Source organism: Coenobita brevimanus, chromosome 33, assembly GCF_032717465.1.
Source record: "Coenobita brevimanus isolate Jiangsu-jjx chromosome 33, ASM3271746v2, whole genome shotgun sequence".
In the NCBI taxonomy this organism is placed as follows: domain Eukaryota; kingdom Metazoa; phylum Arthropoda; class Malacostraca; order Decapoda; family Coenobitidae; genus Coenobita; species Coenobita brevimanus.
The window spans coordinates 34,228,630-34,240,693 of NC_136986.1; the positions used below are offsets into that span (position 1 = coordinate 34,228,630).

Consider the following 12,064-nt stretch of genomic DNA (forward strand, 5'->3'; position numbering starts at 1 on the left):
GAGCAGATGGAGAGAACACTTTAAAGAATTGTTGAACATAGAGGATGAAAGTAATGCGAGTATAAGTGGCTGGGGAATGGCTGGGAGAAGGAGGGAGGTGAGAAGAAATCAGTAGGATAGAAGTTGTGGAAGCAATGAAGAAAGTTAAATCGGGGAAAGCCCCAGGAATTGATGGAGTGTGTGCTGAAATGCTGAAGCATGGGGAAGAGATAGTAGAAGAATGGAAGTGGAAAATGTGCAGATTTGCCTGGGAGGAAGGTAGAGTCCCGGAGGATTGAAAGTCAGGTATAATTATTCCCTTGTACAAAGGAAAAGGTGAAAAAGAAGTGTGTGGTAATCATAGAGGCATCTGTCTTCTTAGTATAATAGGAAAAGTGTATGGTAGGATACTTATTGACAAAGTTAGAGAAAGAACAGAGGAATTAGTTGGAGAAGAACAGGGAGGCTTTAGAAAGGGAAGAGGTTGTGTAGATCAGATATTCAATCTTAGATCTTTAATGGAAAAGTTTCTAGAGAAGGGAAAGAAGTTGTATTCAGCTTTCATGGATTTGGAGAAAGCATATGACAGGGTGGAAAGACAAGGATTGTGGAAAGTATTAAGAATATATGAATAACTGAAACAAAATGGAGAGCAGAAAGTGTGAGAAAATGGGAGGATGGATGGGGTATATGTGCAGGAGTAGGTGAGAATGAGAGGGCAAAGGAAGGAGTATGTATAGTTGTGAGTAAAGGATGGAAGAAGAGCATAAGACAGTATGGATCAGTTGGGTCAAGGATTGTGTGGGTAAAGTTGAAAGTTGGAATACAAATGTAGGCGATTGTGTGTGTGTATGCGCCAACGCAAGATCGTGCTAGAAGAGTGAGAGAAGAGTTCTGGACAAATGTAGAAGTGTGCATGGAAAACTTTGGAAGGAATGAGAGAGTATTTTTGATCGGTGATATGAATGGTAAAGTTGGGAATGTGAAGGTGGATGGAATAGTTGGTGAGTGGGGTATGCCTGCTGAGATAAATGAGAATGGGAGTGCATTAGTGGACATTTGTGCTGGAAGGGGGTTGGTGATAGCCAATACCCTCTTCAGGCATAAAATGATCCACAGGTATACATGGCGAGTGATGAGAAGGGTGGGTGGTGAATTGAATGAAAGGAAGGCAATGATTGATTATGTGTGTGTGGATGAAGGGATGTGAAGATGTGTAATGGATGCAAGAGCTTATAGAGGTTGGGGGAGTGGACTTTCTGACCACTACTTAGTGGTGGCCAGAATTAGGATTCAAGTAAGATGGAGGAATAGAAAAAGGGAAAGACGAGAGGAAGGAGTAGTTGCAAAGAGAGTGGAAAGGTTACAAGAGGATGAGAAAAAGGCAGAGTATAAGAGAGAAGTGGAGGAACGATTGGGCAAATATGAATTGGAGCAGATGGGAGACGTGGAAGGTGTGTAGGATATTTACAGAAGAAATATGTGTAGCATGTGATGTGGTGTGTAGAAGGAAGAGAAGACGGAGGGGTGTGCAAGGAACAATGTGGTGGAATGAAGAGGTGAGACAGCCTCTGGCACAAAAGAAGAAAGCATACAATGAATGGATGAGAAATAGGGGAGTGGAAGAAGTTGAGAGGCGGAAGAGAGAGTTATATGTAGAAAAAAAGAGGTGAAAAGATTAGTAAGAGAGAATAAGAAGAGAGCAGATGATGAATTTGGAAGGAATTTGAGTGTAAAGTGCAGGGACTGTAAGAAAATGTTCTGGAAAGAGGTGAAAAGAGTAAGACAGGGTGGAAGTGAAGTTAGCAGGAGAGTGAAAGATAAAAATGGTAGATTACTAGTGGAGAAGGGAGAAAAAGTGAGCAGATGGAGAGCACACTTTAAGGAATTGTTGAACATAGAGGATGGAAGTAATGCGAGTATAAGTGGCTGGGGAATGGCTGGGAGAAGGAGGGAGGTGAGAAGACAGGAAGAAATCAGTAGGATAGAAGTTGTGGAAGCAATGAAGAAAGTTAAATCGGAGAAAGCCCCAGGAATTGATGGAGTGTGTGGTGAAATGCTGAAGCATGGGGGAGAGACAGTAGTAGAATGGACGTGGAAGATGTGCAGATTGGCCTGGGAGGAAGGTAGAGTCCCGGAGGATTGGAAGTCAGGTATAATTATTCCCTTGTACAAAGGAAAAGGGGAAAAAGAAGTGTGTGGTAATCATAGTGGCATTTGTCTTCTTAGTATAATAGGAAAAGTATATGGTAGGGTACTTATTGACAGAGTTAGAGAAAGAACAGAGAAATTAGTTGGAGAAGAACAGGGAGGCTTTAGGAAGGGACGAGGTTGTGTAGATCATATATTCATTCTTAGATCTTCAGTGGAAAAGCTTCTAGAGAAGGGAAAGAAGTTGTATGCGGCTTTCATGGATTTGGGGAAAGCATATGACAGGGTGGATAGACAAGGATTGTGGAAAGTGTTAAGAATATATGGACTACATGGGAAGTTGCTGAATGCTGTGAAGAGTATGTACGATGGTGCGAAGGCTGCAGTGCGTGTGGATGGTAAACTAAGTGAATTTTTCTCTTTGAAAGTTGGGTTGAAACAGGGATGTGTCATGTCTCCATGGTTGTTCAATCTGTACATGAATGGGGTAATAAAAGAGGTACAAGGTAGGGTAGTGGATGTTGGAGTGGCCCTGGTGAGAGAGGATAGTGTTTGGAAACTCCCTGTACTGTTGTTTGCAGATGATACTGTGTTGTTGAGTGAAGACGAAGGGGAGCTGCAAGGCTTGGTGGATGAGTTTGAGAGAGTGTGTAAGAAACGGAATCTAAAGGTGAATGTAGGGAAGAGTAAAGTGATGGTCTTTGAGACAGGTGAAGTCAGTGAATGTTCAGCAAGGTTGGATGGTGAGGAATAGGAAAATGTGAGTACGTTTAAGTACTTGGGTAGTGTGACGAGTAAGGATGGAGGTTTGGAGGGTGAAGTGCTTGAAAGGGTACAGCACGGAAGAAAGGTTGCTGGTTCTTTGAAAGCAGTGATAAGAAACAGGGAAGTGAGCATGGAAGTGAAAAAGTTACTACATGACAGTATTGTGATACCAACTCTAACGTATGGAAGTGAAGCTTGGACGTTGTTGGAAGAACACAAGTCAAGAGTGAGAGCAGTGGAAATGAGTTATTTAAGAGGAGCCTGTGGAGTCACATGGAGAGACAGGCTGACGAATGAGGATATAAAGGAGCGTTGTGGTGTGGATGTGGATGTGATAGGAAGCGTTATGAGGAACATACTGAGGTGGTTTGGCCATGTGGAGAGGATGGAGGGTGAAAGACTGACGAAGAGAGTGTATGTGAGTGAGGTGGAGGAAGAGGGAGGGGAGGCCGAGTATGAGATGGAGGGATGGGGTGGAGAGGTATATGAGCGCGGGGGGTGTGAGTTGGGAGCAGGGGAGTGAAATGACGGGGGACAGACCAACGTAGAGGCCATTTGTTTGTGGCCACCCTGAACGGGGTTGAGGCGTCTGGCAAAATATATATATATATATATATATATATATATATATATATATATATATATATATATATATATATATATATATATATATATATTTTGTGCTTAGTGCTTGATATAAATTAAAGGCAGAGTATATTATTTTTGTAACACATATTGACTTCTCAGGGCTCTTATTTGGCGAGCCACAGCTCGCGAATGTGAATATTTTTTCCCTTCGGCGAACATATTTTACATGCAAGTCGCCTTTTGGTGAGGAGAAAATACATCCACTTCAAAACCCAGTAAACTACAAAATAAGTAAATCTCACTTAAATGAAGACAAAAATGTGATCGATTATGAAGTATTTCCTTGTAACCATTGTTAATGTTTAAAACCTCATTATATGATTCTAAAAATCGCAATGTGTAAATAAATAAATATATTTATCGCTCGTAAAATATTTCGGCTCGTAGTCAGTTTGGCTACTAAAAATTTATTTGGCTAGTAAATCTGAAACCTTAGGAGCCAAATGGCTCACAACCATCAGCAGTTAGCAAGAGCCATGCTTCTTGACACATATGTGACACATCTGCATGTTTCACGGAATTTTCCCTCACTTGTGATGCGGTACGTCAAGGTTACGTGATAGCCAAACTTTGGGGTCAGTTTAGAAATTGAGGGTAAAATATTTGAGACAGGTGAGAATAAGTCAGAACCATTTTGGCTGTTGACCTGTGTAACCTACAACGAGGGAAATAATTTCCGGAATTTAAAAAATTATTGGAACTTGACACCGTACGTAGTCGCCTGAAGGTAGCATTGCATCGAGTGGACGACGGACGCCCCCAGCGACCGACCTATGATGCGTCTGCACACAAATAATTTACCAGGTATATAGCCTTTCTAAACTTAATTATATGTTGTCTTGCAGTTCATATCAAGATCATGCAGTACTCTTATTTCAAACATTATAACCGATAATTGCTGAATGTCACATGAAAATTCATCCCTTTGTTGACAAGGGATAAATATCTCTTTTTGCTCTCTGTGCTACAACATGATTATTTTCTTTTTTGTTGTTGTTGTTGTACTGTAACTACATATAATATTTTAATGAACTGTATATTATTTTTGCAATTTACTTATGATGTACTCTTAATGCCTATCGAAACTGCAGTATCAATTACTACACACGATAGTTAGCAAATACTGCTACGTATCAGGTAATTATACAAAAAAAAAAAAAAAAAAAAAAAAGACTTTTCTTACACTGGGTAATTAGGATTTTCGGATTTTTTTTTTTTTCGGAATCACGGCATGTTAAAAGCACCCCAAATAAAGAAATCCCACTATCTACCCGCCTGTCTATCTCCCATTTAGTCTATCTATCTGTCTACCTGTCCATCTATGTAGCTATCAGTTTATCTACTTCTCTGTCCCTTCATAGCTAGACGCCTTAATCTCGACAGGGGTGGCCACAAACGTATCGCCTTCATATCATCCTGTCCCTCACCTTCAGGCTGTCCTAACTCTAACGCACACCACCCTCACTTATGTACCTCCTCACCCTATCACACCATCTCGTCCTCGGTACCTCTTTCCTCCCCATCCTTCCAACGCTCTTACCAACACTCTCCCATCCTCATTCCTCATTTTCTCCACATGCCAAACCATTTCAAGGTACAGTACTTGTCCTAATTTCTTTCCCGTACATCCAAGTTGACACCGAACCTCTCATTTATTTTTTCATTTGCTCTCATTCTCTCCACGCAGATCTACATCCTCCTCTCAGGTAACTCGTTTTTCATTTATTTTCTCTTGAAATGTGTTCTGATCCATGACTCACGTACGACTAGAAAGGAAGATTTCTGAAAACTGGATTTTCCTGGTTTATTTTTTCCTTCAAAACTTCTTGTTTTTATTTATTGCAGTATCTCTTTCACTATTTGTTGTAATATCCTTTTTGTTCTGATCAGTGAGTAGTTTCAAAACAGCTGAAGACAAAGAGGGGGAAGATTTCTGCGTCCCTGAATCCGCCGACCAAATCAATGCCGACTGTGCACAGAATTCTCGAACAAATTATGAAAAGAACCCGCCAACCATGAAGTCTTTACGACTGGGACAGACTGTTTTGATAGCACAGGCTGTTATTGCAACGGAAAGAGATCGGATGCCCTCGGAGACACACACACACACACACACACACACACACACACACACACACACACACACACACACACACACACACACACACAAAGTCAACAGAGCTCGTCCCTGGAATAATATCGCCACCACCTTTTCAAGGGTATTCCATAACGTAGGGAAACAACTGAATTTAGCAGCAAATATCGACTATATTTATGTTGTTTGAGAGTCAAGTAATATCAGTTATGGGGTCAGAGTAGGTTCTCTCTCTCTACGCTTTGGTGATCTGCTTATTTGATGTTATATCCTCGAGTCTTGAAATCACTTTGAGATATGCCACCCAGAACCAGCTTCACTACTTTAGCCTCACCATGAAGCATTTTAATTATAACGGATACGTAGAAAAACGTTTGTTATTTCCTCACGTCATTGGGAGGTCTGCCGATCTCCATTTTCGCCCTCCATTAGGTGGGGAGTTGCGCATTTACAGAACTCGTAGGCTGAAGAATTAACAGACAGCACTTTGGTCTGTATTGTAGTAACGCATAATAAAAAGGACACTAAAACCATCTCTGATTTTTTTACGTCAGCTCATGGAATATGGACTTAATGTTAGCAGTTTTTTTCACTGTGATATTTAAAAAGTGGAGTCTTTTTAATCACTCTCAGGCTCTTATGGTTAACTTTTATGAATCAAAATATCTAGTGTTAACTAGAAATGTCCCGACCATGAAAGGAACAATGCCTGACTCTGAAAGCTTCCTTTTCCATTCATGCATTTGCTGTTTCTGTTTAAATAACTGTGTATAGAAATTAATATATGTATGGGTTAGTGATGAAACATAGGAGACTTTCCGGTTGGGAAGTATGGACGAAAGTGCATAGAATTCCACAAATAGAACTGGATGTTGGGCAACAAACAGAATGAAACAATCAGGGTTATTGTTGCTGTTGTTTAACCCCAATCTGGGCTAGCAGACCAGTCGACCACAGGTAAGCAACTACTTCTGTGAGGCTGTCCTGCAGGTTCAGAACAGTGCATAGGCTACACTGAGTAGGAATCCAGTGCCCTCGTGTGGTAGGCCGCCCCTCGCCAGGGTCGGATGAGGGTTCTTCCCACGGGGAGGTGCAGGGAAATATGAGCAGGTATGGCCCTCGTTTGGGCCCCGCAGCAGGTCCACCCAGGGAGCACAGCACCACCGCAGGGGTGGATCCAGGAATAATTAAAGGGTGTTGCCTACATCATGTATGATTAAAAATGTACTGTATATGTGAACAAGTATAAGCAAAATAAGCAGTGTATATGCTTTTCTTTTCTTTTTTCATTCATTCATTCATCATCCAATCCTACGTTGCCCCATGAGGAGAGTGGGAGCCCGGGCTGGGCGAGTTGTTCCTGACATTTAAGTTGAGAGTGACCAGCCTCACTCATCACTGAGTGGCATTACGTGAGCAATAAACCCCAACCACTCCTTGGTTATAAACCCTCACCGGCTTAATCCGATTGGAGCGCCGTAATTACCCACTAAATCACCAGGAGCCAAAATTTGGTTATATGGTTACCACCCAGCGTAGTAAATGGTTTTCTGGTGTACAGGAAACCATTTGGCTTGTCATTCAGTGTAGAGTCACCCACAGGCAGAAAGAAGAGAAAAGAATGAAGGAAAGAAAGACAGAAGAGAGAGTGTAAAGTCACTCGTAGGCAGAAGGACGAGGAAAGAATGAAGGAAAGAAAGACCGAAGAGGATGGATGGAAAGATGGATGGAAGAGAGGAAAGGATAGACACCCGAGAGCACCACTACATCGAGTGAGTGGATGGTGAGTGCCCCCGCCTACCACAAGTGTATATGGAAGCTAATAAATGGTAGATTCCGAATAGTGCTTGTACCATGCAAGCTAATAAATGGTAGATTCCGAATAGTGCTTGTACCATGCAAGCTAATAAATGGTAGATTCCGAATAGTGCTTCTACCATGCAAGCTAATAAATGGTAGATTCAGAATAGCGCATTTTTAAGATATTGATCTTTGTACACAGATATATGAAAGGAAGAATGTAGTGTTAACAGGTATCCATAATCAATGCAGAGAAATTAGTTGTATTAAACTTATGTTATGAAGTAAGAGGCACCTTGGTGCACTTTGATAATGGAAAGAATTTAAGTAAATTAAAGATAAAAATCAGTTGCATAACTGTACACAAAAGTAACAAAACATGAACTAATTCATTTAGCTTCTACTTGTGTTCTCATCTACTGTGGTTCGCATAGATTATTCATCATTCTGACTGTGCATTAAAAAAACTGCACACGCCATCTATTAAGGATTATGCGGGATCGATTTCTGTGATTTCTTATTTATAATGAAGTCTCTCTCTCTCTCTCTCTCTCTCTCTCTCTCTCTCTCTCTCTCTCCATTTCTAGGCCTATGATGTTTGTTTTTCCAGTCACAGGGGTGTTGCGCGGACACCTAGGGCAACACCCCTGGATCCGTCCATGCATCACGTCTAGGCTCTTCGTCAGCGCCACACAAACAGAGTAGAAGCTCAGTGTGAATAAAGGACACTCTTATTATTACTGGAATTTTTATTCATGCTCCAAACCATCATTTATTCAGGCAATTATGATACGATAAACTGACCATTAACATTTGGGATAAAACCTGGGAGGCCCTGTAAACATATGTGGTGTTGTTATGAGGGTGTGGGTTGATGGCGATAATGACATCATCATATGCCGCTGACAACATTATTACAACCACCACACAGCACTGCCACCACTAACACACCAGCAGCACCAAGCCTGAGGATAAAACTAGGTTACTACATTTAATGTATATGGCTGAAATATAAGGGTGAAAGATGAGAGCACCATTGACAAACATCACTGACAACAACAACAACAACAGCCACACCAGTGCCACCACCACACCACTGCCATCTCCCGTACAGGCACCACCACACCACTGCCACCACCACATCACTGCCACCTGCACAAACCACTGTCACCACCATAAACCACTGCCACCTCCAGTACAGGCACCAACACATCACCGCCACCACCACATCACTGCCACCACCACAAACCACCGCCACCACCATAAACTACTGACACCACCACATACCACTGGCACCTCCGCGCACCACTGCCACCAACACATGCCACTGCCACCACACATACCACTGCCACCACTACATACCACTGCCACAACCATACATCAATGCTACACATGCCACTGCCACCACACATACCACTGCCACCACTACATACCACTGCCACAACCATACATCAATGCTACCATTACACATCACTGCCACCAACACAAACCACTGCCACCACCACACACCACTGCCATCATCACACACCACTGCCATCACCACACACCACTGCCACCACCACACATCACTGCCACCACCACACACCAGTGCCACCACCAAACACCACTACTACCAACACAAACCATTGCCACCACCACACACCACTGCCACCACCACACACCACTGCCACCAACACAAACCACTGCCACCACTACACACCACTGCCACCAACACAAACCACTGCCACCAACACAAACCACTGCCACCAACACAAACCACTGCCACCAACACACACCACTGCCACCAACACAAACCACTCCCACCACCACACACCACTGCCACCAGCACACCACTGCCACCACCACACACCACTGCTACCAACACACACCACTGCCACCAACACACACCACTGTCCCCAACACAAACCACTGCCACCACCACACACCACTGCCACCACCACAAACCACTGCCACCAACACACACCACTGCCACCACCACAAACCACTGCCACCAACACACACCAATGCCACCACCACAAACCACTGCCACCAACACACACCACTGCCACCACCACAAACCACTGCCACCAACACAAACCACTGCCACCAACACACACCACTGCCTCCAATACAAACCACTGCTACCACCACAAACCACTGCCCCCAACACACCGCTGCCACCACCACACACCACTGCCAGCAACACACACCATGCCTCCAATACAAACCGCTGCCACCACCACAAACCACTGCCCCCAACACACACCACTGCCACCAACACAAACCACTGCCACCACCACACACCACTGCCACCACCACACACCACTGCCACCACCACACACCACTGCCACCACCACACACCACTGCCACCAACACAAACCACTGCCACCAACACACACCACTGCCACCACCACACACCACTGCCACCAACATAAACCACTGCCACCACCACACACCACTGCCACCAACACAAACCACTGCCACCACTACACACCACTGCCATCAACACAAACCACTGGCACTATCATAAACCACTGCCACCACACACACCACTGAAACCATCACAAACCACTACCACCAACACATGCCACTGCCACCACTACATACCACTGCCACCATTACACACCACTGCCACCACCACACACCGCTGCCACCAACACAAACCACTGCCACCACCATGAACCACTGAAACCACCACATTCCACTGCCACCACCACACACCACTGCCATCATCATACATTGCTGCTACCATCACACCACACCACTGCCACCACTACATACCATTACAATCACTACACAGCACTGCCAACACCACACACCACTTCCACCACCACACACCACTACCACCACCATACAGCAATACCACCACCACACACCCCTGCCATTACCACCACACACACCATGATTCACACCATGATATGCTGTAAACTGAGGAAGCACATCACTAAGAGAATAAATGAAATTTCACTGATACTTCGTTCATCAGGACCGTGTGGCCTAATGGATAAGGCGTCGGACTTCGGATCCGAAGATTGCAGGTTCGAGTCCTGTCACGGTCGATGAGGGAATACTTTTGATAAGAGTAGACTGTAGCACCAGTCGAGCAGGGCAGTACTCCCAAGGTGGATGAAAAGCTGATGACAGGGAGGGCTGGAGCTTCCGTTTCATCAGCCCTCGGGACTAGTTCCTGACCGTCCACCTTTGCTGAACTTTGTCAGTGTTTCAGTAACATAGAAAGTAGGCCAGCAAGCTCTCCAATACAAGTCTCTCTAACTGTCAACACCAGTCTACATACGCAGTACACACTACACTTCCTTTTCAAAACTTGAAAAGAAAAATGGCGACTAATTACCTAGCCTCAGAGTCCCCAGGGGGGGAGACCATAAATGCCTCCACCATCCTCCCCTCTCCCGGTGACGACTAAGCGAGCGGCCTGGAACCACTGCCTGACTCCTTTCTTCTTCATTTCTGCAATATTCGTGGTCTTTCCTCTAACTTTCGCTCTGTTGCGCACCACCTCTCCTCTACTAAACCTCACCTTCTCTTTTTGACTAAGACTCAGCTGTCTGAGGCAACTGACAGCAAACCCTTTTCTGTATCCTCCTACTTTCTTCATACTCATTTCAAAGCCAAAAGTGACTGCTGTGTACATGTACGCAACAACTTATCTTGCTCTCGTGTTCCTGAACTTGATTCTTCAGAATTCTCTACCCTCTGGCTTTGGCTTTCCTGTCATTCTCTGACTAAATATATCTGCACTGTTTACTTATCCCCTAATTCTGTCTATGAAAAATTCTTTGACTATCTTACTTCTTCGATGGAACACATTCTATCCATTTCTCTTTTCTCTGAAATCTCCATTCCAGGAGATTTCAATGTTCACCATCACCTTTGGCTCTCTGCTCCTTTCACTGATCCACCTGGTGAACAAGCCTACATCCTTTCTATCCTTAACGGCCTAGTGCAGCTTGTACAGCACCCTACCCGTATCCCTGACTACCTTGGAGAGAGTTCCAACATACATGACCTCTTCCTTACAACTAATTCTTTTGCTTACACTGTTCATCTTTCCTCTCCATTGCCCTCCACCGGTCACAACCTTATTACCTTAACCCGTCCTATCGCTCCAGTATGGCCTGTGGACCCTCCAAAGAAACGTCGACTGTGGCATTTTGGAGCTGCTGATTGGGAGGCCCTCAGGCAGTACTTCTTTGATTTTCCCTGGAATGATTATTGCTTCTGTGGCCGGGAGCCATCTCAGTGTGCCTTGTGCATTATGGAGGTTATTCTCTCTGGCATGGAAGCATGCATTCCCTTCTCATATCCTTTGACTAATGCAAGAAAGCCTTGGTTTAATCGCGCTTGTTCTAATGCTGTCCACAACAAGGAGAGGGCCTATAAAAGGTACACTCATCCACAAAAGTCCTGTCCTTTTTTCGAACCCCGTAAATGTGCGACCAGGTTTGTCGAAGCTGCAGGGAGACTCACGCGTATCTGGGAACAGTGTCAGTGGGGGTTGGGGGTATTGGGGAGGGAGGGGGTGGTGCGGTAGTGGGCGAGTTGTATGCTGCAGTCATGTTATTGTGTAGCTTTTCCTGTTCTTGGCTTTTTTCTATACAAACAATGGAGATGGAAAGGGATAATGAA

The 12,064-nt window shown here is 44.2% G+C and overlaps 1 non-coding gene across 1 annotated transcript; it reads left to right on the forward strand.

Moving 5' to 3' along the window:
- Positions 1-10,403: 10,403 nt before the first annotated feature.
- Positions 10,404-10,476, forward strand: TRNAR-UCG (transfer RNA arginine (anticodon UCG)). The gene has a single exon. It is a non-coding gene; the product is annotated as a tRNA-Arg (tRNA).
- Positions 10,477-12,064: the final 1,588 nt, after the last annotated feature.